Source organism: Hyperoodon ampullatus, assembly GCF_949752795.1.
Source record: "Hyperoodon ampullatus genome assembly, chromosome: 3".
NCBI classification, from domain to species: domain Eukaryota; kingdom Metazoa; phylum Chordata; class Mammalia; order Artiodactyla; family Ziphiidae; genus Hyperoodon; species Hyperoodon ampullatus.
Genome location: NC_136916.1, coordinates 14,009,753 through 14,035,689, shown reverse-complemented (window position 1 = coordinate 14,035,689; position 25,937 = coordinate 14,009,753). Strand labels below are relative to the sequence as shown.

The 25,937-nt window shown below is 39.4% G+C and overlaps 1 protein-coding gene across 2 annotated transcripts in view; it reads left to right on the top strand.

Annotated features, from left to right (window-relative positions):
* The window catches only part of MLLT10 (MLLT10 histone lysine methyltransferase DOT1L cofactor), a gene marked incomplete at both ends in the record, with an annotated part of 247,795 nt that overhangs the window by 67,185 nt on the left and 154,673 nt on the right, over positions 1-25,937 (top strand). The gene's annotated exons all lie outside the window — the stretch shown is intronic.

The window sequence follows — 25,937 nt, the reverse complement described above, 5'->3', positions numbered from 1 at the left end:
GAATACTGGCTAGGTACCTGTTGAATGTCCCCAATCTCCATTTATCTGATGTTTTTCTCATGATTAGATTGGATTTCTGGGTTTGGGGAAAGAATACCACAAAAGTTAAGTTCTCTTCTCATCATATCTTATCTGGGGTACAGATACGCATATGAAATCACTGATATGAAAAAAATACTCAACATTACCACAGTGAGGTGACAGCATACCCATTAGAATGGCTACTATTTAAAAAAAAAAAAAAAACCCAGTGTTAGTGAGGCTGTGGAGAAATTGGAACCCTTGTACACTCTTGGTGGGATTGTAAAATGTTGTAACTGCTATGGAAAACAGTATGGCGTTCCTTCAAAAATTTTAAAAAGAACTACCATAAAAAAGAATGATCCAGGGCTTCCCTGGTGGCGCAGTGGTTGAGAGTCCGCCTGCCGATGCAGGGGACACGGGTTCGTGCCCCGGTCTGGGAAAATCCCACATGCCGCGGAGCGGCTGGGCCCGTGAGCCGTGGCCGTTGGGCCTGTGCGTCCGGAGCCTGTGCTCCGCAACGGGAGAGGCCACAACAGTGAGAGGCCCGCATACCGCAAAAAAAAAAAAATGATCCAGCAATTCCACTTCCAAGTGTATACCTGAAAGCAGAGTCTCTTAAGAGATTTGTATGCTCATGTTCATAGCAGCACTATTCGCAGTAGCCAAGAAGTATAAGCAACTCAAATGTCTACCAGTGGATTAATGGATAAGCAAAATGTGGTATATACATAAAATGGGATATTATTCAGTCTTAAAAAGGAGGGGAATTCTGCAGTGTGCCACAACGTGGTTGAACCTTAAGATCATTATTGTTAAGTGAAATAAGCCAGTCACAAAGGACAAATACTGTATGATTCCACAATATAAGGTGCTTAGTCAAATTCATAGAGACAGAGAGTGTAATGGTGGTTACTAGGGGTTGGAGGGAGGAGTAGAAAGGGAATGGGTGTTTATTGGATCTTGATTTGCAAGATTAAAAAGTTCTGGAGGTCTGTCTCACAACAACGTGAATATACTTAACATTACTGAACTGTACACTTAAAACATGGTTAATGTACTGAATTTGGTTATGTGCTTTAAATAATTACAGTAAAAGTAAATCTTTATCATCTTATTTATTTATTTTTTGCCTTAATACTTTGGCCAGGACTTACAGCACAGCATTGAATAGAAGTGGTGATAGCGAGCATTCTTTTTTTTCCATTTCAAAGACATTGTATTGAACATTTCACCATTAATTATGTTCATATGTGTATATTTTATTTTATTTTATTTTATTTTTGTTGTTGTTTTTTGGCCACGCCACGGAGCTTGCAGGATCTTAGTTCCCGGATGAGGGATTTTGGGCCATGGCAGTGAATGCGCTGAGTCCTAACTACTGGACCACTAGGGAATTCCCTGTTTTGGTTTTTTCTTGGCTTTTGTTTAGTTTTTGGGTAACTATTCCTACCCTGATAAGAGTTGTTTTTTTTTTTAAAATCAAGAATAGATACACACTACTATATATAAAATAGATAAACAAGGACCTATTGTATAACACAGGGAACTATATTCAATATCTTGTAATAACCAATGATAGAAAAGAATCTGAAAAAAGAATATTATATATATATATATGTATATATATATATAAAATATATCTGAATTACTTTGCCGTATACCTGAAACAAACACTAACACTGTAAATCAATAGTACTTCAATTTAAAAAAAAAGAGAGATTTTTGTGTCTACTGAGATGATATAATTGTTCTACCTTATTCTGTTAGGAATTGATTCAGTTTTGAATGTTAAATATACCTTGTTTTCCTAGAGTAAGCTCAAATTGTTATTCTGGGATTCAGTTGGCTATTTTCTTTATAATTTTGGCACCCGGGTTTACAAGGGACATTGGTATTTTTTTTTTTTTTCTTATTATGGCCTTGTCAGATTTTGATTTCAACGTTATGAGGATGTCATAACAGGTTAGGAAGTATTCTCTCTTTTTTTATTCTGGAAGCATTTGTATAAGGTTGGCACATTTTATCCTTAATGTTTGATAGGATTTTCTGGTAAACCTGTCTGTGTCTTGAGTTTTCCAAAATTATAAATACGTATTTATTTTTTTTAGTGATTAAAGAAATGTTTAAAATTTCTATTTTTTATTGTGGTTAGTTTTTTTTTTTTTTTTTTTTTTTTTTTGGCGGTACGCAGGCCTCTCACTGTTGTGGCCTCTCCCGTTGCGGAGCACAGGCTCCGGAAGCGCAGGCTCAGCGGCCATGGCTCACGGGCCCAGCCACTCCACGGCATGTGGGATCTTCCCAGACTGGGGCACGAACCCATGTCCCCTGCATCAGCAGGTGGACTCTCAACCACTGCGCCACCAGGGAAACCCTGTGGTTAGTTTTGATAAGTTATACTTTTGGGGAATTCATCAGTTTCACATCTAAATTTTAAAATTACTGGCAAAAGTTCTTCATTACCTTCTTACTCTATTAAATATCAGCAGAGTTAAAATGTCCTTGGTTATTAGTGCCATCTCTTTTTTCCTAAGTTAGTCTAGCAATGGGTTTACTCATATGTCTTTATTTACAAGAAGCTGTTAATACTTGCAAATATTTTTATTTTCTTCTACTTTTTTGGGGTTTATTTAGCTATTTTAAAAAATTTTAAGATGCAAATTTATTTAGCTCATTAAGTTCCAGTCTTTCTCATACTGCTTTAAAAACTTTATTTCTAGGGAGAAATTTAGCTTATCCTACAACTTAGATATTATTTTTATCATAAGTTAAAACTTTTATAATTTCCTTTCTAATTACTACTTTGACCTATTGATAATTAAGATGTTTGTTTCTTAATTTCCAAATACATGAATATTTTTATCTTTATTATCGATTTCTAGTTTAATTTCACCATTGTCAGAAAACATACTCTTTGATTTTAATCCTATTGAATGTGTTATGAGACTTGGTTTCTGGATAGGATATGGTCAGTTTTTTAAAAAGTTCTCTGTGTGCTTTTAAAAAGTTCTGTGGTTTTGGAATGTATTTTATATAAATCTGCATTTACATAAAATTTTGTATTTGGCTTGTTGGATTTGATATTTGGGTTGTTGACATTTTCCGTATCCTTTCTGATTTGTTGAATGTGTTCTATCATTTACAGAGAAAGGTATGCTAATTCTCATTGTAATTGTGTAGTCTCAGTTTTTGCCTTACATGTTTTGATGATGTTATTAAATGCATGCATATTTACTATTTCTCTCTTACTTAATTGAATTTTTTTTCATTGTGGAATACTGTTTTTCTCTGGTGCTGTTTTTTACCTCAAAGTATGTATATTTTAACTTATTAACATAACTACCTCAGCTTTCTATCAATTTTTGTTTTCAAATGGTATATCTTCTTTTTAGTTTTAATTTTTCTGTATTTGAATGCTTTAGATTTGGCTCTTGTTAACAGCAAATAGTTGCCTTTTCCCCTAGTGGAACAGTTTTTGTATTTTAAGTAAATTTTAGTTTGTTTACGTTTAATGTATGCATGTGGGTTTTTGTGTTTGTGTGCATGTGTGTGTATTTGTATTTGAATTTACACTTTCCATTTTACTAAATGTTTTCTATTTGTTTTTCTTGTTTTATGTTCGTTTTCATTCTTGTCTTTTTTTGAATTACATGTTTAAAAAGTAGACTTTATTTTTTAGAGGAGTTGAATGTTCCCAACGGTATTGAACAGAAGGTACAGAGATTTCCCATGTGTCCTTTGTCCCCACAGATGCATAGCCTCTCTCATTATCAACATCCCCCACAAGATTGGGACATTTGTTACTATTGATGAACCTATAATGACACATAATTATCATCCAGAGTTTGTTATTTACAGTAGGGGTCTCTCTTGGTATTGTACATTCTCTGTATCTGGGCAAATTTATAATGACATATGTCCAGCAAACATTATAATATCACACAGAGTATTTTCATGGCCCTCAATAACCCTTTGTGCTCTGCCTATTATTCATCCCTCACTACCTCCTAAACCCTGAAAACCACTGATCTTTTTATGGTTTGCATAATTTTGTGTTTTCTAGAATGTAATATACTTGTAATCATGTAGTTACGTAGCCTTTACAGATTGACTTCTTTCACGTAGTAACATGCTTTTAAGTTTCCTCCATGTCTCTTTATGGCTTGACAGCTCACTTATTGTTAGTGCGGATTTATTGTTTGTCTGGAGGTACCACAGTTTATCCATTCACCTGTGGAAGGACCTTTTGGTTGCCTCTTAAGTTTTGGAAATTATGAATAAAGCTGCTGTAAACATCCATGTGAAGTTTTTGTGTGTACATGAGTTTTCATCTATTTTTGTAAATACTAAGGAGCATAAGCTTGATTGTATGGGAAAGGTATGTTTAGTTTTTGTAATAAATAGCCGAAGTGTTTTCCAAAGTATTGTACTCTTTTGCATTCTCACCATCAGGGAATGAGAGTTCCTGTTACCCTTCACCCTTGCCAATAGTTGGTGTTGTCAGTGTTCTGGATTTTGGCCATGTTAATAAGTGTGCAGAGGTTCCTGTTGGATTACTTCTTATTCTGTTCTACCCTTTCTGTTAGCTTGATAAAATTTAATATTTATATTTGCTTTTACCCTCTTTCTGAACCCTATGAATTTGAAATTCATTTATTAAACTCCTGACATAAGTCTTATTGTTGTTATGTACTTTAATTCTCCATTTCTTTAAAAATTGTAATATTTTTGTCAGATTTTTTTATGCAAGGGCTATAATAGTCCTTTGAAATGAAAAAGTTTGTGTAATAGGTGTTACTTTCTACTTGAATGGTTTGGCAGAATTTGGCAGAATTTACCAGCGAAACTTTTTTTTTTTTTTTGCGGTACGCAGGCCTCTCACTGTTGTGGCCTCTCCCATTGAGGAGCACAGGCTCCGGACACTCAGGCTCAGCGGCCACGGCTCACGGGCTTAGCTGCTCCGCAGCATGTGGGATCTTCCCGGACCAGGGCATGAACCCATGTCCCCTGCATCGGCAGGCGGACTCTCAACCACTGCTCCACCAGGGGAGCCCACCAGTGAAACCTTTTAGTGTTAGAGTGAAACTTTTCTCGGGAAGATTTTTGATTAAAAATTTATTTTTGAAGAGTAAGTATATATAGTATTTTTTTATTAGCCTGTTAATGTTTGTTGGATCAGTAGTGTGTCAGTGGTCATAACGCTATTTTTATTCTTAATATTGGTAATTTGTGGTCTCAGCTTTTTGTTTTGCCTTAGTTTGTTTTTGTTGTTGTCTTGGTTTGGGTTTTGGAGTTTGGTGTTTGGTTTTTCTTTAACCTGTGTACCTAGAATTTGTCAGTTTTGTTCACCTTTTTAAAGAAACAGTGTTTGGGTTTAATTTTTAAAGTCATCTGCCTGTTCTCTGTTTTACTGATTAATCTTTATGATTTCCTTCTTTCTACTTACTTTGTATATATTTAGCTCTAATTTTTAAATTTCTTCATGGGGCACTTTAGGTCTTTGATTTTAGATCTTCTTTTCTAGTAAAAGTATTTAAAGCTGCAAGTTTCCCTCCTAACACTTTTGCTGCATTTCACAGGATTTGATGTGTTGTATATGTGTTGCCATTCAGTTCAAAATGTTTTCCAAATGTGCCTTGTGATTTTTCTCTTTGACCCATAAATTATTTAGAAGTCTATTATTTATTTGCCATATATTAGTGGTTTTGCTGGATAGCTAATTATTATTGGTTGCTAATTTAATTTCATTGTGGTTAGTGATTACACTCTAGATGATTTTAGTCCTTTAACATTCACTAAGACTTATTTTAGGGCCCAGCATATGGTCTGCGTTGGTGAATGTACCATATGTATTTGAAAAGGCATCTGTATTCTACTGTTTTTTTTTCTTTTTGTAAAAAATATTTATTTATTTATTTATTTATGGCTGTGTTGGGTCTTCATTGCTGCACTTGGGCTTTCTCTAGTTGAGGCGAGCGGGGGCTACTGTTCGTTGTGGTGCTTGGGCTTCTCATTGCAGTGGATTCTCTTGTTGTGGAGCACAGGCATTAGGCGTGTGGGCTTCAATAGTTGTGGCATGCAGGCTCAGTAGTTGTGGCTCATGGGCTCTAGAGCGCAGGCTCAGGAGTTGTGGCACATGGGCTTAGTTGCTCCACGGCATGTGGGATCTTCCCGGACCAGAGCTCGAACCCGTGTCCCCTGCATTGGCAGGCGGATTCTTAACCACTGCGCCACCAGGGAAGTCCCTCTACTGTTGAATATAGTGTTCTGGTTAGTTAGATCAAGATGCTTGTTATAGGTAAGCTCTTTTATGTATTTAGTGATTTTTTCATTCTTTTTTCAAAAAAAAAAATTTATTTATTTTTGGCTGTGTTGGGTCTTCGTTGCTGTGTGCAGGCTTTCTCTAGTTGCAGTGAGCGGGGGCTACTCTTGGTTGCAGTGCCCAGGCTTCTCATTGCAGTGGCTTCTCTTGTTGCGGAGCATAGGCTCTAGGTGCGCGGGCCTCAGTAGTTGTGGCTCGTGGGCTTAGTTGCTCTGCAACATGTAGTATCTTCCTGGACCAGGGCTCAAACCTGTGTCCCCTGCGTTGGCAGGCAGGTTCTTCACTACTGTGCCACCAGGGAAGCCCGATTTTTTTCTTTTTTCGGTCTAGTACACCTGTCATTTGCTGAAAATGGTGTGTTAAAAATCTGTTATGATTGGAACATTGTCAGTTTCTTCCTTTAATCCTGTCAAGTGTTGCTTCATGTATTTTAAGACTTTATTTTTAGGTGCATACACTTTGCTAATTGTTATGTCTTTCTATTAAATTATCCCTTTATTGTTACGAAATGTCCCTTTCTATGGAGTGTTTGTTTTATAGTGTATATCTGATATCAAAATAGTCACTCCAGGGCTTCCCTGGTGGCGCAGTGGTTGAGAGTCCGCCTGCTGATGCAGGGGACACGGGTTCGTGCCCCGGTCTGGGAAGATCCCACGTGCCGCGGAGCGGCTGCGCCCGTGAGCCATGGCCGCTGAGCCTGTGCGTCTGGAGCCTGTGCTCCGCAATGGGAGAGGCCACAACAGTGAGAGGCCCGCTTACCGCAAAAAAAAAAAAAAAAAAAAAAAAAGTCACTCCAGCCTTTATATTCTTACTGTTAGCAGGGTATGTAATTTCCCATCCATTTGCTTTATTTTCTTTAAACTTATCAGAGTCTTTTTTTTTTTTTGTGGTACGTGGGCCTCTCCCGTTGCGGAGCACAGGCTCCGGATACGCAGGCTCAGCGGCCATGGCTCACGGGCCCAGCCGCTCCGCGGCATGTGGGATCTTCCCAGACCGGCGCACGAACCCATGTCCCCTGCATCGGCAGGCGGACTCTCAACCACTTCGCCACCAGGGAAGCCCTTATCAGAGTCTTTATGTTTATTAAAAGTGTTTCTCTTACAGGCAGCATATCATTTGGTCATTAAAAAAAAAAAAATCTACTCTGTTCCTTTCAGTCTCTCTTTAATCTTACCTTGTCCCATCAACTGTTGTGTATAAATGATTTAACATTTAATGTAAATTAAAATTTGGATTGAGATCTATTTTAAGATTTTTCTTTTAAAAACAGGTTTATTCAGATATGATTGACTTTCAGTATACGACATATATTTAAAGTGAACAATTTGAAAAGTTCTGACTAATGTATGTACATGAAACCATACACCCAATCAAGTCAGTAAACATATCCATCATTCCTAAAACTTTCCTCTGATTTCTTTGTACTATATCTGAACCACCTGTTCCTCCTTTCAGCCTTGTCCCAGGTAACCAGTGTTCTGTTTTCTGTTACCATAGATTAATCTGCATTTTCTCGAGTTTTATATAAATGGAATCTATACATGTGTTTATGTGTGTGTCTAGACACACAAATATATAATAGACACACACTGGGTGAATAAGAATGAAATGGCTAGTTTATAGTAAGTGCATGCTTAATTGTTTAAGGAACTGACAAACTATTTTCTAAAGTGGTTGTAACATTTTACATTCCTATCAGGAGCATGTGAGAGTTCCACTTGGCTCTGCATCCTGTTCAACACTTAGTATATAGTCAGGCTTTTTTTTTTTTTTTTTTAAGTTGCCATTAAAGAAGTGTATAGTTGGTATCCTTTTGGGGTTTTTTTTTCCAGGTATGTGTATATGTGCATCTTTGAGGTGATTTTCTGTCATCGGTTATTACAAGATATTCAATATAGCTTCCTGTGTTAATACAGTAAATCATTTTTGCTTATCTGTTTTATGTAGTAGTGGGTATCAATCCCATACTTTCATTTATCTCCCCCCTCTCCTTTTGGTAGCCATAAGTTTGTTTTCTATGTCTGTGGTATCTTTGTAGTTTTAATTTGAATTTCCTTAATGAGTAAATAAGTTTGAGCTCCTTTTCATGTGCTTACTTGCCATTCTCACATCTTCTTTGGTGATGTGTGTGTTCAAATCTTTTGCCCTTTTAAAAAAATCAGTTCTCTATTGTTGATTTTTAAAATGTAACAGCTTTATTCATGTATTATACAATCAGTTGAACCATTTAAAGCATGTAATTCAATGTTTTTTACAGTATTCAAATACTTGTGCAACCATCATCACAATTAATACTTTCATCCAGCCAAAAATATACACTAATAATTAGCATTCACTTCTCAATTGCCTTCAACACCTCCAACCTAGGCAGCTATTAGCTCAGTCTCTGTCCGTTTGCCTATTCTGGACATATCGTATAAATGGAATCTACAGTATGTGGTCCTTTGTGACTGGTTTCCTATTTTTGAGCTTTATTCATGTTGTAGCATGTATCAGTACTTCATTTGTTTTAATTGCCAAGTGATATTCCAGTGTATGGATATGCCAAATTTTGTTTATCCATTCAACAGTTGAGGGATATTTGGGGTTGTTTCTTGTTTCCACTTTTTGTTTTTTGGTGTATGTGTAAATATGTTTTAATTTCCCTTCAGGTTATTCTTAGGAGTGGAATTCCTGGGTCATATGTTAAAACTCATACCCTTTTGAAAAATTGCCAGTCTATTTCCCAAAGTTGGTGTACCATTTTACATTCCTGCTCCTGGTGCGTTAGATATCCTTTTTCTCCAGATCCTTGTCAACGCTTTTTAATGTTTGTCTTTTTTATTTTAGCCATCCTTATAGATGTGAAGTGGTATTTCATTTTTTGATTTGTATTTATTGAATGAGTGATGATGTTGAACATTTTTTCGTGTGCTTATTGACCACTTATTTATGTGTGTTCTGGCAATCTGTGCCTTTTAATTGGGGTGTTTAGTGCATTTACTTTTAGTGTGATTAATGATGTGGTTAGATTTAAATCTATCATCTTGATACTTGTTTTCATTTGCTCCATCTGTCTTTTGCTCTCTTGTATTCTTTTTTGGCTTTTGATTTTTATGATTCTATTTTATCTTCTTTGTTGTGTTACTAGCCATATATTTTGTTTTGTTGTGTTACTCATTGCCTTAGGGTTTAAAGTATAATAAATCTTTTCCTCAGTACAGTCTACCATCAAGTGATATTATTCTACATCACCTATAGTATAAGACCCTCAAAATAATACAGTTCCATTTCTCTTTTTTTGGCCTTTATGCAATTGTTGTCGTGTATTTATCTTTGTTATAAACCCCACAATGAATTATTATTTTTGTTTAAATAATTATTTGTTACACTCTTCCATGACTTTACTTAACTTTTTAAATATATGGAGTAAAGTTATAGTAACTGTTTTGTTGCTTTTTCTGTTAATTTTATCATTTATATCAGTTCTTGATTGATTATTCTCATTGTGGGTTGTGTTTTCCTGCTTCTTTGCATGCATGGCAATCTTTGATTGGATTCCAGACATTGTGGGTTATACTATTTTGGGTGCTGGCTTGGTGTGTGTATGTAATTTTAAAAACAGATAACATTAACATAACAAAATCAACTATTTTAAAGTGAACAATTCATTGGCATTTAGAACATTCATAATGTCGTACAACCACCACCTTTACGTAATTGTAAAACATTTTTATCACTTCAAAAGGGAACCCTCTACCCTTTAAACATTTGCTTTCTCTTACCTTCAATTCTTGTCTAACTCACTGGTCGTTTAAGACTGTGTTATTTAATTTCTAAATATTTCTAATTTTTTCATTTCCTCCTTTTAATGATTTGTAGCTTCATTCCATTGGAGTTGGAGAAGATACATTGTATGCTTTAATTCTTTTTAAATTTATTGAGATTTATGTTCTAACATAGAGTGTGTCTTGGAGAATGTTTCATGTGCAATTGAGAAGAATGTGTATTCTGCTGTTGTTGGGTTGACTATTCTTTTAGGTTTAGCTGGTTTATAGTGTTGTTCACGTCTTCTGTTTCCTTGTTTATCTTCAGTCTAGATGTTATATCCATTATTGAAGGTGGGGTGTTGAAGTCTCTAAATATTAGAACTGTCTATCAATTCTGTCCATTTTTGCCTCATGTAATTTGGGGCTCTGTTGTTTGGTGTGTGTGTTTTTATAATTTTAACATTATAATTTTAACACTGATGAATTGACTTTTAAATTAACATATAATGTCCTTCTTAGTCTCCCTCCCTCCTTTCTTTCCCTCCCTCCCTCCCTCCCTCCCTCTCTCTCGCTCTCTCTCTCTCTCTCTCTCAACAGCTTTTGACTTAAGGTCTTTTTGTGTTGTATTACTGTAGCCATCAAGGTCTGGTTTGGTTACTATTTGCATGGAATATCTTTTTCCATCCCTTTACTTTTAATGTTTGTGCCTCTGTATCCAAAGTAAGTTTCTTGTAGACAGTATTCAGGCAAAGCTTGGAGATACTTTGATTTTGCAGTAAAGTGAATCACATGAAATTTTTGGCTTCCTTCTGCATATAAAAGTTACATTTATACTATACTTCATTAAGCGTACAATAGCATTATGGCTTAAAGAAATGTACGTGTCTTAATTAAAAAATACTTTATTGCCAGAAAATGATAGCCATCATCTGAGCCTTTTTTAAAAATCTTTTTAACACAGGCTTTATTGAAACATAATACTAATACAGAAAACTACACAAACTATAAATGTATAAGTCAATAAATGTTCACAGAGTGAGCACATTTATATAGTCAGCATTAGATCAAGAAACAGACCATTACCCCAGAAGCCCTCATGCCCCCCTTCTAATCAAGGGTAACCAATATCCTGACTTCTTACAGCACCATAGATGAGTTCTGTGTATCTTTGAAATTTAATAATTGGACTCATTTAGTAAATACTTTTTGTGTGTCTGGCTTCTTTTGCTCAGCATTATATTTGTGAGATGAATTCAGTGAAAGCATGTAATTTAAGTTTTTTTTTAATTTATTTTTTTATACAGCAGTATAGTCATCAATTTTATTAGTCTTATTAGTCATCAATTTTATACACATCACTGTATACATGTCAGTCCCAATCGCCCAATTCATCACACACACTCCCCCGCTGCTTTCCCCCCTTGGTGACCATACGTTTGTTCTCTACATCTGTGTCTCAATTTCTGTCCTGCAATCCAGTTCATCTGTACCATATTTCTAGGTTCCATATATATGCGTTAATATATGATATTTGTTTTTCTCTTTCTGACTTACTTCACTCTGTATGACAGTCTCTAGATCCATCCACGTCTCTACAAATGACCCAATTTCGTTCCTTTTTGTGGCTGAGTAATATTCCATTGTATATATGTACCACATCTTCTTTATCCATTCGTCTGTCGATGGGCATTTAGGTGGCTTCCATGACCTGGCTGTTGTAAATAGTGCTACAGTGAACATTGGGGTGCATGTGTCTTTTTTTTTTTTGTGGTACGCGGGCCTCTCACTGTTGTGGGCTCTCCCGTTGCGGAGCACAGGCTCCGGACGCACAGGCTCAGCGGCCATGGCTCACAGGCCCAGCCGCTCCGCGGCACGTGGGATCCTCCTGGACCGGGGCACGAACCCGTGTCCCCTGCATTGGCAGGCGAACTCTCAACCACTGCGCCACCAGGGAAGCCCTGCATGTGTCTTTTTGAATTATGGCTTTCTCTGGGTATATGCCCAGTTGTGGGATTGCTAGGTCATATGGTAATTCTATTTTTAGTTTTTTAAGGAACCTCCATACTGTTCTCCATAGTGGTTGTGTCAATGTACATTCCCACCAACAGTGCAAGAGGGTTCCCTTTTCTCCACACCTTCTCCAGCATTTGTTACTTGTAAATTTTCTGATGATGCCTATTCTAATTGGTGTGAGGTGATACCTCATTGTAGTTTTGATTTGCATTTCTCTAATAATTAGTGATATTGAGCAGCTTTTCATGTGCTTCTTGGCCATCTGTATATCTTGTTTGGAGAAGTGTCTATTTAGGTCTTCTGCCCATTTTTGGATTGGGTTGTTTGTTTCTTTAATATTGAGCTGCATGAGCTGTTTATATATTTTGGAGATTACTCCTTTGTCTGTTGATTCATTTGCAGGTATTTTCTCCCATTCTGAGGGTTGTCTTTTTGCCTTGTTTATGGCTTCCTTTGCTGTGCAAAAGCTTTTAAATTTCATTAGGTCCCATTTGTTTATTTTTGTTTTTATTTCCATTACTCTAGGAGGTGGGTCAAAAAAGATCTTGCTGTGATTTATGTCAAAGAGTGTTCTTCCTGTGTTTTCCTCTAAGAGTTGTATAGTGTCTGGTCTTACATTTAGGTCTCTAATCCATTTTGAGTTTATTTTTGTGTATGGTGTTAGGGAGTGTTCTAATTTCATTCTTTTACATGTAGCTGTCTAGTTTTCCCAGCACCACTTACTGAAGAGAAGGTCTTTTCTCCATTGTACATATTTGCCTCCTTTGTCATAGATGAGTTGACCATAGGTGTGTGGGTTTATCTCTGGGCTTTCTATCTTGTTCCATTGTTCTGTGTTTTTGTTTTTGTGTCAGTACCATATTGTCTTGATAACTGTAGCTTTGTAGTGTAGTCTGAAGTCAGGGAGTCTGATTCCTCCAGCTCCGTTTTTTTCCCTCAAGACTGCTTTGGCTATTTGGGGTCTTTTGTGTCTCCATACAAATTTTGAGATTTTTGTTCTTGTTCCGTAAAAAATGCCATTGGTAATTGGATAGGGATTGCATTGAATCCATAGGTTCCTTTGGGTAGTGTAGTCATTTTCACAATATTGATTTTTCCTATCCAAGAACATGGTATATCTCTCCATCTGTTGGTATCATCTTTAATTTCTTTCATCAGTGTCTTATAGTTTTCTGCATACAGGTCTTTTGTCTCCCTAGGTAGGTTTATTCCTAGGTATTTTATTCTTTTGTTGGAATGGTAAATGGGAGTGTTTCCTTAATTTCTCTTTCAGATTTTTCATCATTAGTGTATAAGAATGCAGGAGATTTCTGTACATTAATTTTGTATCCTGCAACTTTACCAAATTCATTGATTAGCTCTAGTAGTTTTCTGGTGGCATCTTTTGGACTCTCTATGTATAGTATCATGTCATCTGCAAACAGTGACAGTTTTACTTCTTCTTTTCCAATTTGTATTCCTTTTATTTCTTTTTCTTCTCTGATTGCCATGGCTAGGACTTCCAAAACTATGTTGAATAATAGTGGTGACAGTGGGCATCTTTGTGTCATTCCTGATCTTAGAGCAAATGCTTTCAGTTTTTCACCATTGAGAATGATGTTTGCTGTGGGTTTGTCGTATATGGCCTTTAGTATGTTGAGATAGGTTCCCTCTATGCCCACTTTCTGGAGAGTTTTTATCATAAATGGGTGTTGAATTTTGTCAAAAGCTTTTTCTGCATCTATTGAGAAGATCATATGGTTTTTTTTCTTCAATTAGCTAATATGGTGTATCACATTGATTGATTTGCGTATATTGAAGAATCCTTGTATCCCTGGGATAAATCCCACTTGATCATGGTGTATGATCCTTTTAATGAGTTGTTAGATTCTGTTTGCTAGTATTTTGTTGAGGATTTTTGCATCTATATTCATCAGTGATATTGGTCTGTAATTTTCTTTTTTTTGTAGTATCTTTGTCTGGTTTTGGTATCAGGGTGATGGTGGCCTCATAGAATGAGTTTGGGAGTGTTCCTTCCTCTGCAATTTTTTGGAAGAGTTTGAGAAGGAGGGGTGTTAGCTCTTCTCTAAATGTTTGATAGAATTCACCTGTGAAGCCATCTGGTCCTGGACTTTTGTTTGTTGGAAGATTTTTAATCACAGTTTCAGTTTCATTACTTGTGATTGGTCTGTTCATATTTTCTATTTCTTCCCGTTTCAGTCTTGGGAGGTTACACCTTTCTAAGAATTTGTCCATTTCTTCCAGGTTGTCCATTTTATTGGCATAGAGTTGCTTGTAGTAGTCTCTTAGGATGCTTTGTATTTCTGCGGTGTGTGTTGTAACTTCTCCTTTTTCATTTCTAATTTTATTGATTTGAGTCCTCTCCCTCTTTTTCTTGATGAGTCTGGCTAATGGTTTATCAATTTTGTTTATTTTCTCAAAGAACCAGCTTTTAGTTTTATTGATCTTGCTATTGTTTTCTTTGTTTTTGTTTCATTTATTTTTGCTCTGATCTTTATGATTTCTTTCCTTCTGCTAACTTTGGGTTTTGTCTGTTCTTCTTTCTCTAGGTGTAAGGTTAGGTTGTTTATTTGAGATTTTTCTTGTTTGTTGAGGTAGGATTTTATTGCTATAAAATTCCCTCTTAGAACTTCTTTTGCTGCATCCCATACGTTTTGGATCGTCGTGTTTTCATTGTCATTTGTCTCTAGGTATTTTTTGATTTCCTCTTTGATTTCTTCAGTGATCGCTTGGTTATTTAGTAATGTATTGTTTAGCTTCCATGTGTTTGTGTTTTTTTTTTTTTTGCGGTACACGGGCCTCTCACTGTTGTGGCCTCTCCCATTGTGGAGCACAGGCTCCGGACGCGCAGGCCCAGCGGCCATGGCTCACGGGCCCAGCCGCTCCGCGGCATGTGGGATCTTCCCGGACTGGGGCACGAACCCGTGTCCCCTGCATCGGCAGGCGGACTCTCAACCACTGCGCCACCAGGGAAGCCCTGTGTTTGTGTTTTTACGTTTTTTCCCCTGTAATTGATTTCTAATCTGATAGCGTTGTGGTCAGAAAAGATGCTTGATAATGATTTCAGTTTTGTTAAATTTACTGAGGCTTGATTGGTGACCCAAGATGTGATCTATCCTGGAGAATGTTCCGTGCACACTTGAGAAGAAAGTGTAATCTGCTGTTTCTGGATGGAATGTCCTTTAAATATCAATTAAATCTATCTTGTCTATTGTGTCATTTAAAGCTTGTGTTTCCTTATTGATTTTCTGTTTGGATCTGTCCATTGGTGTAAGTGAGGTGTTAAAGTCTCCCACTGTTATAGTGTTACTGTCGATTTCCTCTTTTATAGCTGTTAGCAGTTGCCTTATATATTGAGGTGGTCCTATGTTGGGTGCATATAGATTTATAATTGTTATATCTTCTTCTTGGATTGATCATTATGTAGTGTCCTTCCTTGTCTCTTGTAACATTCTTTATTTTAAAGTCTATTTTATCTGATATGAGTATTGCTACTCCAGCTTTCTTTTGATTTCCATTTGCATGGAATATCTTTTTCTATCCCCACACTTTCAATCTGTATGTGTCTCTAGATCTGAAGTGGGTCTCTTGTAGACAGCATATAGATGGGTCTTGTTTTTGTATCCATTCAGCAAGCCTGTGTCTTTTGGTTGGAGCATTTAATGCATTCACGTTTAAGGTAATTATTGATATGTATGTTCCTATGACCATTTTTTTAATTGTCTTGGGTTTGTTTTTGTAGGTCCTTTTCTTTTCTTGTGTTTCCCACTTAGAGAAGTTTCTTTAGCGTTTGTTGTAGAGCTGATTTGGTGGTGTTGAATTGTCTTAGCTTTTGCTTGTCTGTAAAGCTTTTGATTTCTCCATCGAATCTGAATGAGATGCTTGCTGGGTAGAGTAATCTTGGTTGTAGGTTCTTCCCTTTCATCACTTTAAGTATATCATGCCACTGCCTTCTGGCTTGTAGAGTTTCTGCTGCGAAATCAGATCCCGCAAGTCGTCCTGGCGGGGCGGGGGGGAAAAAAAGGATAACAATAACAAAGTAAAAAATAAAATTAGACTACGGAACTATCACCTATGTTAAAAAATATACAAAAATAAAGATATAGGTGAAAGAACAACCAAAAGGTAAAAGAGAAACACAATAGTAAAAATGAGGAAGAGGAAAAAAAAAGTAAGAAAAGATGGAAAAGGCTTTGGCTGTGGAGGGCGGGGCCTAAGCAGGGGTGAGGTTTGGGTGATGGGCGGGGCCTATGCTTAGTACCCACAGGCGTGGAAAGGGCCCAGGGTGTGTGTGTGGGGGGGGGCGGCTTAGGCTCAACAGAGCAGAAGGGGCTCAGGCATGCCTCATGCCTCTGGTCTCAGAGGGTGCGGGACCACACCTGGGAGCCCAGAAGGCTTTCTGGGTTCGAGTGGATGGGGCAGATGCCCTCCTCTCCTGCTCCTACAGTCATGGAGGGCCCCTCGCGCCTGCCTCTCCACATCTTCCCAGCCTCCCTCCTATGCCCCCAGGACCAGCCCAGCCCTGTGGGGACCTTTGAGGGCATAGGACCCGGCCTAGCCTGAGACAGGCAAACATCCCTGGCTAATTGGGCAGGGGAAATGCTGGGCCCGCTGCCCACTGATCCGAGCCCCTGAGGGTCCCTCCAGGCATGGATACCTCTCCCCCTCTCAGGGGCGCCAGTCCTGTGTGGCCTCCACTTCTCCTCCTCCCTCAGTCCCCCTACATCCTACCGGTTTTCTTGGGGGTTCTTCCCGTCTCCTTGGGCATCAGGGTCCCCCACTGGTGTCTGGCAGGTGCCCCAGTTGTGGAGAGATGCGCGCTCTGCGTCTTTCCACACCGTCATCTTGACTCCTCCCTCTAACCTTACAAAATGTATTTGTTAATTTTTAAAACTTTAAAGTTGAAATTATTCTTTGATCCATAGGCGACAGAATGGAAAATATGTTAGCAGGCCTTAAAGCGACATAAAACTCATTGTACATCTCCATTAGTGTTCTTGGGTGATGAGGTACATTGTCATTGAGCAGTATCATATTGGAAGGAATCTTTTTTCTGAGCAGTAGATCTCAACTGTGGGCTTAAAATATTCAGTAAACCACATTGTAAACAGATGTACTGTCGTCCAGGATTTGTTGTTCCATTTTTAGAGCATAGACAGAGTAGATTTAGCATCATTCTTAAGGATTCTAGGAGTTTTGAACTACTAAATGAGCATTGGCTTCAACTTCAAGTCACCAGCTGCATTAGCCCCTAGTAAGATAGTCGGGGGTGTTGTCAGGGCCTTTGAAACGTTGAAGCCAGGCATTGGCTTCTCTAGCTGTGAAACTCCTAGATGTCATCTTCCAATTGAAGGCTGTTTCATCTACATTGAAAATCTGTTGTTTAGTTTAGCAACCTTCATTAATTATCTTCGCTAGCTCTTCTGGATAACTTGCTGTAGCTTCTGTATCAGCACTTGCTGCTTCACCTTGCGCTTTGATGTTACGGAGGCAGCTTCATTCCTTAAACCTCATGAAACAACCTGTGCTAGCTTCCTCCATTTCTTCTGCAGCTTCCTCATCTCTCTCAGTCTTCGTAGAATTGAAGAGAGTTAAGGCCTTGCTCTGCATTTGGCTTTGTTGTGGCTGGCTTGATCTTCTATCCAGACTCCTGAAACTTTCTCCATATCAACAATAAGGGTGTTTTGCTTTCTTATCATTTGTGTGTTCACAGTAGTGTCACTTTTAATTTTCTTTAGGAACTTTTCCTTTGCATTCACAACATAGCTGGCTCTTTGGTGCAAGAGGCCTAGCTTTCAGCCTCCCTTGGCTTTTGACATGCCTTCCTCACTGAGCTTAATCATTTTTAGCTTTTGATTTAAAGTGAGAGATGTGCAGTTCTTCCTTTCGCTTAAACACTACTTGAATTGAACACAATTTCAGTATTGTTGTGTCTCGGAATAGGGAGGTCTGAGGAGAGGGAGAGAGAGGGGAACAACTGGTCAATGGAACAGTCAGAACATACAACATTTGTTGAATTAAATTTGCTGTCGTGCATGGGTGTGGCACCCCAAAACAATTAAATACTAATGTCAAACATCACTGATCATGGATACTATGACAAATATTATAATAATGAAAAAGCTGAGATACTGCGAGAATTACCAAAATATGACAAAGAGACATGAAACAAGCAAATGTTGGAAAAATGGTGCCAGTAGAGTTGCTTGATGCAGAATTGCCACAAACCTTCAATTTATAAAAAATGCAACAAGTGTGAAGAGCAGTAAAATGAGGTATGCCTGTATAGTTGGAGCGTATTCTTTTTTTTTTTTTTTGCGGTACGTGGGCCTCTCACTGCTGTGGCCTTTCGTGTTGCGGAGCACAGGCTCCGGACACGCAGGCTCAGCGGCCATGGCTCACGGGCCTAGCCACCCCGTGGCATGTGGGATCTTCCCAGACCGGGGCACGAACCCGTGTCCCCTGCATCAGCAGGCGGACTCTCAATCACTGCGCCACCAGGGAAGCCTGTGGAGCGTATTCTTAATTCACTTAGCCAATCTCTCTCTCTTGTTTTTGACTGGATAGTTTAACCCGTTTCCATTTAAAGTAGTTACTGATAATTTATGCCATTTTACTATTTTTCCTGTATGTTTTATGCCCCCCTTTGTTTTTCTATTTCTCCAATACTGCCTTTTCTTAAATTGAGTTTTTTGGCTTTGTGCCCTTTTGATTGCCTTCCCTTTTTTTTTTTTTTTCCTTTTTTTTTCATTGCTTTTCTTTCTTTCTTTCTTTTTCCCCCCGCGGCATGTGGGATCTTAGTTCCCTGACCAGGGATTGAACCCGTGCCCCTGAAGTGGAAGTGTGGAGTTTTAACCACTGGACCACCAGGGAAGTCCTGCCTTCCTTTACTTTTCTTTTCTTTTTTTTTTAAAGATTTATTATTTATTTATTTTAGGCTGTGTTGGGTCTTAGTTGTAGCACGTGGGATCTTTGTTGAGGCACATGGGATCTTTCGTTGCGGCGTGAGGGCTCTTCGTTGTGGTGCGCGGGCTTCTCTCTAGTTGTGGCGTGCGGGTTTTCTCTTCTCTAGTTGGGGCTCGCAGGCTCCAGGGCGTGTGGGCTCTGTCGTTGTGTTGTGCAGGTTCCAGAGCACGTGGGCTCTGTAGTTTGTGGCACGTGGGCTGTAAGTTGAGACGTGCAAGGTCAGTAGCTGTGGCACGTGGGCTTAGTTGCCCCACAGTATGTGGAATCTTAGTTCCCTGACCAGGGATTGAACCCATGTCCCCTGCATTGCAAGGTGGATTCTTTACCACTGGACCACCAGGGAAGTCCCCTGCCTTCCTTTTCTTTTGTGTATATTTTTAAGGCACAGTTGACCTTTGAACAACATGGGAGATAGGGGTACTGACTCACTGTGTAGTCAAAAATCCAAGTATAATGTATAGTTGGCCCTCCATATATATGTGATTCCTCCATATCCAAGGTTCCACATCCACGGATTCAACAAACTCTGGATTGTGTAGTACTGTAGTATTTACTATGGACAAATTGTGTGTAAGTGGCCCTGCACAGTTCAAACCTGTGTTTTTTGTTTTTTGTTTTTTGTTTTGTTTTTTTGTGGTACGCGGGCCTCTCACTGTTGTGGCCTCTCCCGTTGCGGAGCACAGGCTCCGGACGCACAGGCGCAGCAGCCATGGCTCACGGGCCCAGCCGCTCCGCAGCATGTGGGATCTTCCCGGACCGGGGCACGAACCCGTGTCCCCTGCATTGGCAGGCGGACTCTCAACCACTGCGCCACCAGGGAAGCCCCAAACCTGTGTTTTTCAAGGGCCAACTTCATTTCCTTGCTGGTTTCCATGAGGATTACAATTAACATCCTAAATTTGTAATAACTTTGAATTTTTTTTTAAATTTATTTTTGGCTGCGTTGGGTCTTCGTTGCTGTGCGTTGGGCTTTCTCTAGTTGTGGCGAGTGGGGGCTACTCTTTTTTTTTTTTTTTTTTTGCGGTACGCGGGCCTCTCACCGCTGTGGCCTTTTCCATTGCAGAGCACAGGCTCCGGATGCGCAGGCTCAGCGGCCATGGCTCACGGGCCCAGCCGCTCCGCGGCATGTGGGATCCTCCCGGACCGGGGCACGAACCCATGTCCCCTGCATCGGCAGGCGGACTCTCAACCACTGCGCCACCAGGGAAGCCCGGGGGCTACTCTTCGTTGCAGTGCACGGGCTTCTCATTGTGGTGGCTTCTCTTGTTGCGGAGCACGGGCTCTAGGCTTGTGGACTTCAGTAGTTGTGATGCGTGGGCTCTAGGGCACGCAGGCTTCAATAGTTGTGGTGTGTGGGCTCACTAGTTGTGGGTTGTGGGCTCTAGAGCACGGTCTCAGTAGTTGTGGCGCACGGGCTTAGTTGCTCCGTGACACGCGGGATCTTCGCGGACCAGGGATTGAACCCGTGTCCTCTGCATTGGCAGCTGGATTCTTAACCACTGCGCCACCAGGGAAGTCCCACTTTGTTTGAATTGATACCACCTTAGCTTCAGTAGCATACAAAAAATTCTGCTCACATTCCCCCACCTTTCTATTGTTTTTTCAAAATGTGTGTCGTTATACATATCATGTGCCCATTAACATAGACATATAGTTATTTTTTTCATGCGTTTGTCTTTTAAACCATGTAGGAAATATAAAGAGGAGTTATAAATCAAAACTATTATAATGCTGGCTTTAATTTTTACCTATATTTAACTTTTACTGGCGTTAAAAATTTTTTTTTGTTTTGGTACAGCTTTTAGTTACTGTCTAGTGTTCTTTCGTTTAGCCAGAAGGACCCCCTTTCCAATTTCTTGTAGGGCAGGTCTCTTAGCAACAGATTCTCTCACCTTCTGTTTCGTTGGGAATGTCTGTCTTTTTCCACATTTGAAGGATAGCTTTGCTTGATTTAGAATTCTTGGGTGACAGGTTTTTTTCTTTCAGAAATTTTAAAATGTCATTGTACACACCCTAATGGCCCCTATTGAATTCGATGAGAAATTTGTTGTTTAATCTTCCTGAGGATTCTTTGTATGTGACAAGTTGCTTTTCTGTTAATCCTTTAAAGATTCTCTTTTTCTTGGCTTTTAGCAGTGATTATTATTTTATCTCAGTGCAAATGTCTTTGTGTTTATTCTTGGTTTCTTGAGCCTCTTGAATGTGTACATTCGCGTAATTATCTAATTTGGAAGTTTTGGGCCAATATTCCTTCAGATATTTTCTCCGTTCCTCTTTTTCCTTTTCTTCTGGAATTCCCGTTGTTTGTATGTTAGTAGGCAGGATTGTGTCCTACAGGTTTCGTGGGATCTCCTTTGCTCCCCTTTTTTAAATGCTCCTAAAACTGGATAATTTCAATTGGTCTACCTTTAAGTATATTGAGTTTTTTTCTTTACCGACTCAGATCTGTTGTTGAGACCCTCTAGTGTAGTTTTCATTCTGGTTATTATAATTTTCAATGTCAGTGTTTCTGTTTGGTTCCTTTTTGAAATGACTGTTGATTCTCTGTTGAGACATCATTGTCCTGGTTTCCTTTAGTTCCTTGACCTTGCTCTCCTTTATCTTTGAGCGGATCTGAGACAGTTGATTTAAAGTCCACTAAATGTCTGTGCTTCTACAGAGACAGATTCTCTTCAGTTCTCCTGTGAATGGGCTGTACTTTCTTTTTCTTTGCATGCTTTGTAACTCTCTTGAAAACTGGATGTACTGAATATTATGATATGGTAACTCTGGAAAGTGGGTTCTTTACTTATGATTTAATTTTGTTGCTTGGTGTATGCTGCAGTTATTTGCCTTTTTAGTGGTCTTCTGTGCAATTTTTTTAAAAGTGTACATTCTTTGTCACTTCGATCTCTAAAGTCTGTTTCTGTAGTTTGTGTTCAACTAGTCTTTTGACAGAGATTTGCTTGAATACCAGGTGCCGAAATAGCGAGAGAGAGGGAGAATCAAAAAGAAAAAAAAAAAAAGGAAAAAAGCAACACTTCTTCCAGTCTTTGCAGATTGCCTCTGTGCTAGGACCCTTCCTTCAGTGGCTAGCCAGTCTTCTTACCATTCTCCCTTACTTAGCGTTCACTTCCTGCTTGCCCTGTACCAGGAGATAGACCAGAGATGAAAGTTTAGTGTCTCATCAGGTCTTTTAGGAATATGCATCCTGCCCTGGGCATGTGGTGCTGTCTAAATTCCCTAGAATCAACAGACACCTTTCAGTGCCCCAATTTCCAAGAGAAACTTTGTCCCCAGCTTTTCCTCTTAGGCTCTTGGCACTAGGTTATTTGCTTGAGCCATGATCTTTTGCCCCAGGGACCTGTGGGTATTTTGTCTGCCTTACAGTGATTTGAGGAATACCCGCCACTTTTCTGCCCTGAGTGAGTTCTGAGCTTGTCAAAAGAATAAGCATGTTGTGTCAGTTCTTCAGTAGCCAACAGACACTTTAAAATAGAGAAACACAATTCTTTGCAAATAAAGTCTGCTCTCCTCCTTCTGAAACCAGAAGCTGGGGTTCTTCACTGGGAATACAAGATGCTATCTTCAAGACCTCTGCTGAATCCATGGGTCAAGGGAAAGTAAAAATTCCGAAAGCGGGGGGGTGGGGGGCTGTGCTGCGTGGATTGCGGGATGCTAGTTCCCTGACCAAGGATTGAACTTGGTCCCACGGCAGTGAGAGCACTTGAGTCCTAACCACTGGACCGCAAGGGAACTCCCCACTTTCCTGCCCTTTTTTTTTTTTTTTTTTTTTGCGGTACGCGGGCCTCTCACTCTTGTGGCCTTTCCCGTTGTGGAGCACAGGCTCCGGATGCGCAGGCTCAGCGGCCATGGCTCACGGGCCCAGCTGCTCCGCGGCATGTGGGATCTTCCCGAACCGGGGCACAAACCCGTGTCCCCTGCATCGGCAGGTGGACCCTCAACCACTGCGCCACCAGGGAAGCCCAGTCATATGTATTTTAAGTGAAAGGAGGTATTATGATTGTTTTATCAGCCAATAATCTATCAGAAGTACCTGCATGTTTATCATGCTTCATTTCCCCCTTCATCTTGGAGCTTACTTTTTGGGTCATTGTTTTCTGCCTAAGGAAAATTGTTTGGTATTCCCTTTAATGGAAATTCGTTTAGAGATATTTTTTGGCTTTGTTATTTATCCAGTTCTTTTAGTGATAACTTGCCTTTGGGTTATATTAAGATTTTTATTTCTCTTTTTGGTTTTCTGTAGTTTTATTAATGTGCCTATGTGTGGATTTATATTTATTTAGCCTGGGATTTATTGTGGTTCTTCAGTCTATGACTTGCCATCTTTCTTCTGTTTTAGAAAGTTTTTAGTTATTATCATTTTTTAAAAGATTTATTATTTATTTATCTATCTATATCTATTTATGTATTTATTTATGGCTGCGTTGGGTCTTAGTTGCAGCACGTGGTATCTTCATTGAGGCATGCAGAATCTTTGTTGAGGCATGCAGGATCTTTCGTGGCGTTGCTTGGGCTGTTTGTTGTGGTGTGCGGGCTTCTCTCTAGTTGTGGCACACAGGCTTCAGGGCATGTGAGCTCTGTAGTTGTGATGCACGGGCTCCAGAGCATGTGGGCTCTGTAGTTTGCGGCACACGGGCTTTCTAGTTGAGGCATGTGAACTCAGTAGTTGTGGCGCATGTGCTTAGTTGCCCCGCGGCATGTGGGATCTTAGTTCCCTGACCAGGAATCGAACCCGTGTCCCCTGAACTGTAAGGCGGATTCTTTACCACTGGACCACCAGGGAGGTCCCAGTTATTATCATTTTAAATATTGCTTTTGTACCAGTTTTTTTCCTCTCATATTTCTCTGGGACTCTAATTACATGTGTGTTAGGCCTGCCCATCATGTTGTTTTTGTTTCCTGTCTTTTTGTATTTTTCATACTCCTGTGCTAATGTTCTGAATATTTTCTTCTGACCTATTTTGTTGTTGTTCTTACTCTGTTTTCGGCTCTGTCTAAGCCATTGTTAATCCCATTTATTGATTTTATAATTTTTGTTTTTACTTCTATAATTTTTGATTTAGAGTTTTCAGTTCTTTGAAGAAATTTTAAATTTTATGTTGTGTGTATTTGAACATAATAAGCATACTTTTTATAAACGTCTGTATCTGAAACTCCAAAATACAAATACGTTTTGATTTTCATGTTTCTGCTGGTTTTTATTCATGTTGTCTTGACTCTCATGTGTTTAGTATTTTTCATTGTGCCGAAAATGGTAATGAACTAGTATTAGAAATTATTTGTAGCCAGAATGACATTGTTTTCCTCTAAAGAGGATGTATATTAGCTTCTGTCTGGTGTCTGGGGGCACTTGTAATTTAGGGTTATGTGAGTCAGATTTCAGAGTTTGAGATGATCAAAGCCCAGCTGCAGTCTCTGGGCCGGCCTATGTACTTTTAGTTTATTGTCATTCCTGGCTTGCAGCCCCTCAGTGTTGCAGCTGAAAGAGGGAAGGGATTTACTAGTGTTCTTCTTTTCCCTTAGTTGTCTGTGGACGTAGATCCCTGTACTTTCAGTCTTCTGAGTTTGTCAGAAGTACCTTCCACTCTCTCAGCTGCTTTCTTTTTTTTTTTTTTTTTTTTTTTTTTTTTTTTTTTTTTTATAGTGTTTATTTTTACTTGTTGACAGTTTGCTTTATCTATTTATTTATTTTTGGCTGTGTTGGGTCTTCGTTTCTGTGCGAGGGCTTTCTCTAGTTGTGGAGAGCGGGGGCCACTCTTCATCGCGGTGCGCGGGCCTCTCACTATCGCGGCCTCTCTTGTTGCGGAGCACAGGCTCCAGACGCGCAGGCTCAGTAATTTTGGCTCACGGGCCCAGTTGCTCCGCGGCATGTGGGATCTTCCCAGACCGGGGCACGAACCCGTGTCCCCTGCATCGGCAGGCAGACTCTCAACCACTGCGCCACCAGGGAAGCCCCACAGCTGCTTTCTTTGAAATAGGCAAATGTCCCCTGGGCGGCAAAGTGGTCAAAAGTTGTACTTAACTCCCTTGACTTCCATCCTTTCCAAGTTTTGGCCCCAGTAATTCCTTACTATGACATCAGCTCTTTGAAACCGTTAGTCACATTTTGAAAATTAAAAGAAACAACATTTATTATTAATATTTAAATTGATAAATTGTTAATATATTTTAAGTGAAATATTAAAATAGTAGAACAATGTTGTACATTTGTATAACAGTTAAAAATTTACTACTGACATTTAAGATTTAAAGTATTAAAATTTTTTTATAGGTTTTCAGCTATAAAACTTCATACTTTTAAAATTAATTAATTAATTTATTTATTTATTAATTTTTGGCTGCGTTGGGTCTTTGTTGCTGTGAGCAGGCTTTCTCTAGTTGTGGCCAGCAGGGGCTACTTTTTGTTGTGGCGTGTCAGTTTCTCATTGCGGTGGCTTCTCTTGTTGCAGAGCATGGGCTCTATGCACTGGGCTTCAGTAGTTGTGGCACACGGGCTCAGTAGTTGTGGCTTGTGGGCTCTAGAGCGCAGGCTCAGTAGTTGTGGCACATGGGCTTAGCTGCTCCGCGGCATATGGGATCCACCCGGACCAGGGCTTGAACCCATGTCCCCTGCATTGGCAGGTGGATTCTTAACCACTGCACCACCAGGGAAGTCCCAAAACTTCATACTTTTATAGTGGTTCCCAGAGGAATTATTGATCTGAATTATTCAGTTTACTCTTATGAAAAGTGTCAGTGCCGCCTCTGAATTAAAAATTTCCCCTGGGGGGCTTCCCTGGTGGCGCAGTGGTTGAGGATCTGCCTGCCAATGCAGGGGACACGGGTTCGAGCCCTGGTCTGGGAAGATCCCACATGCTGTGGAG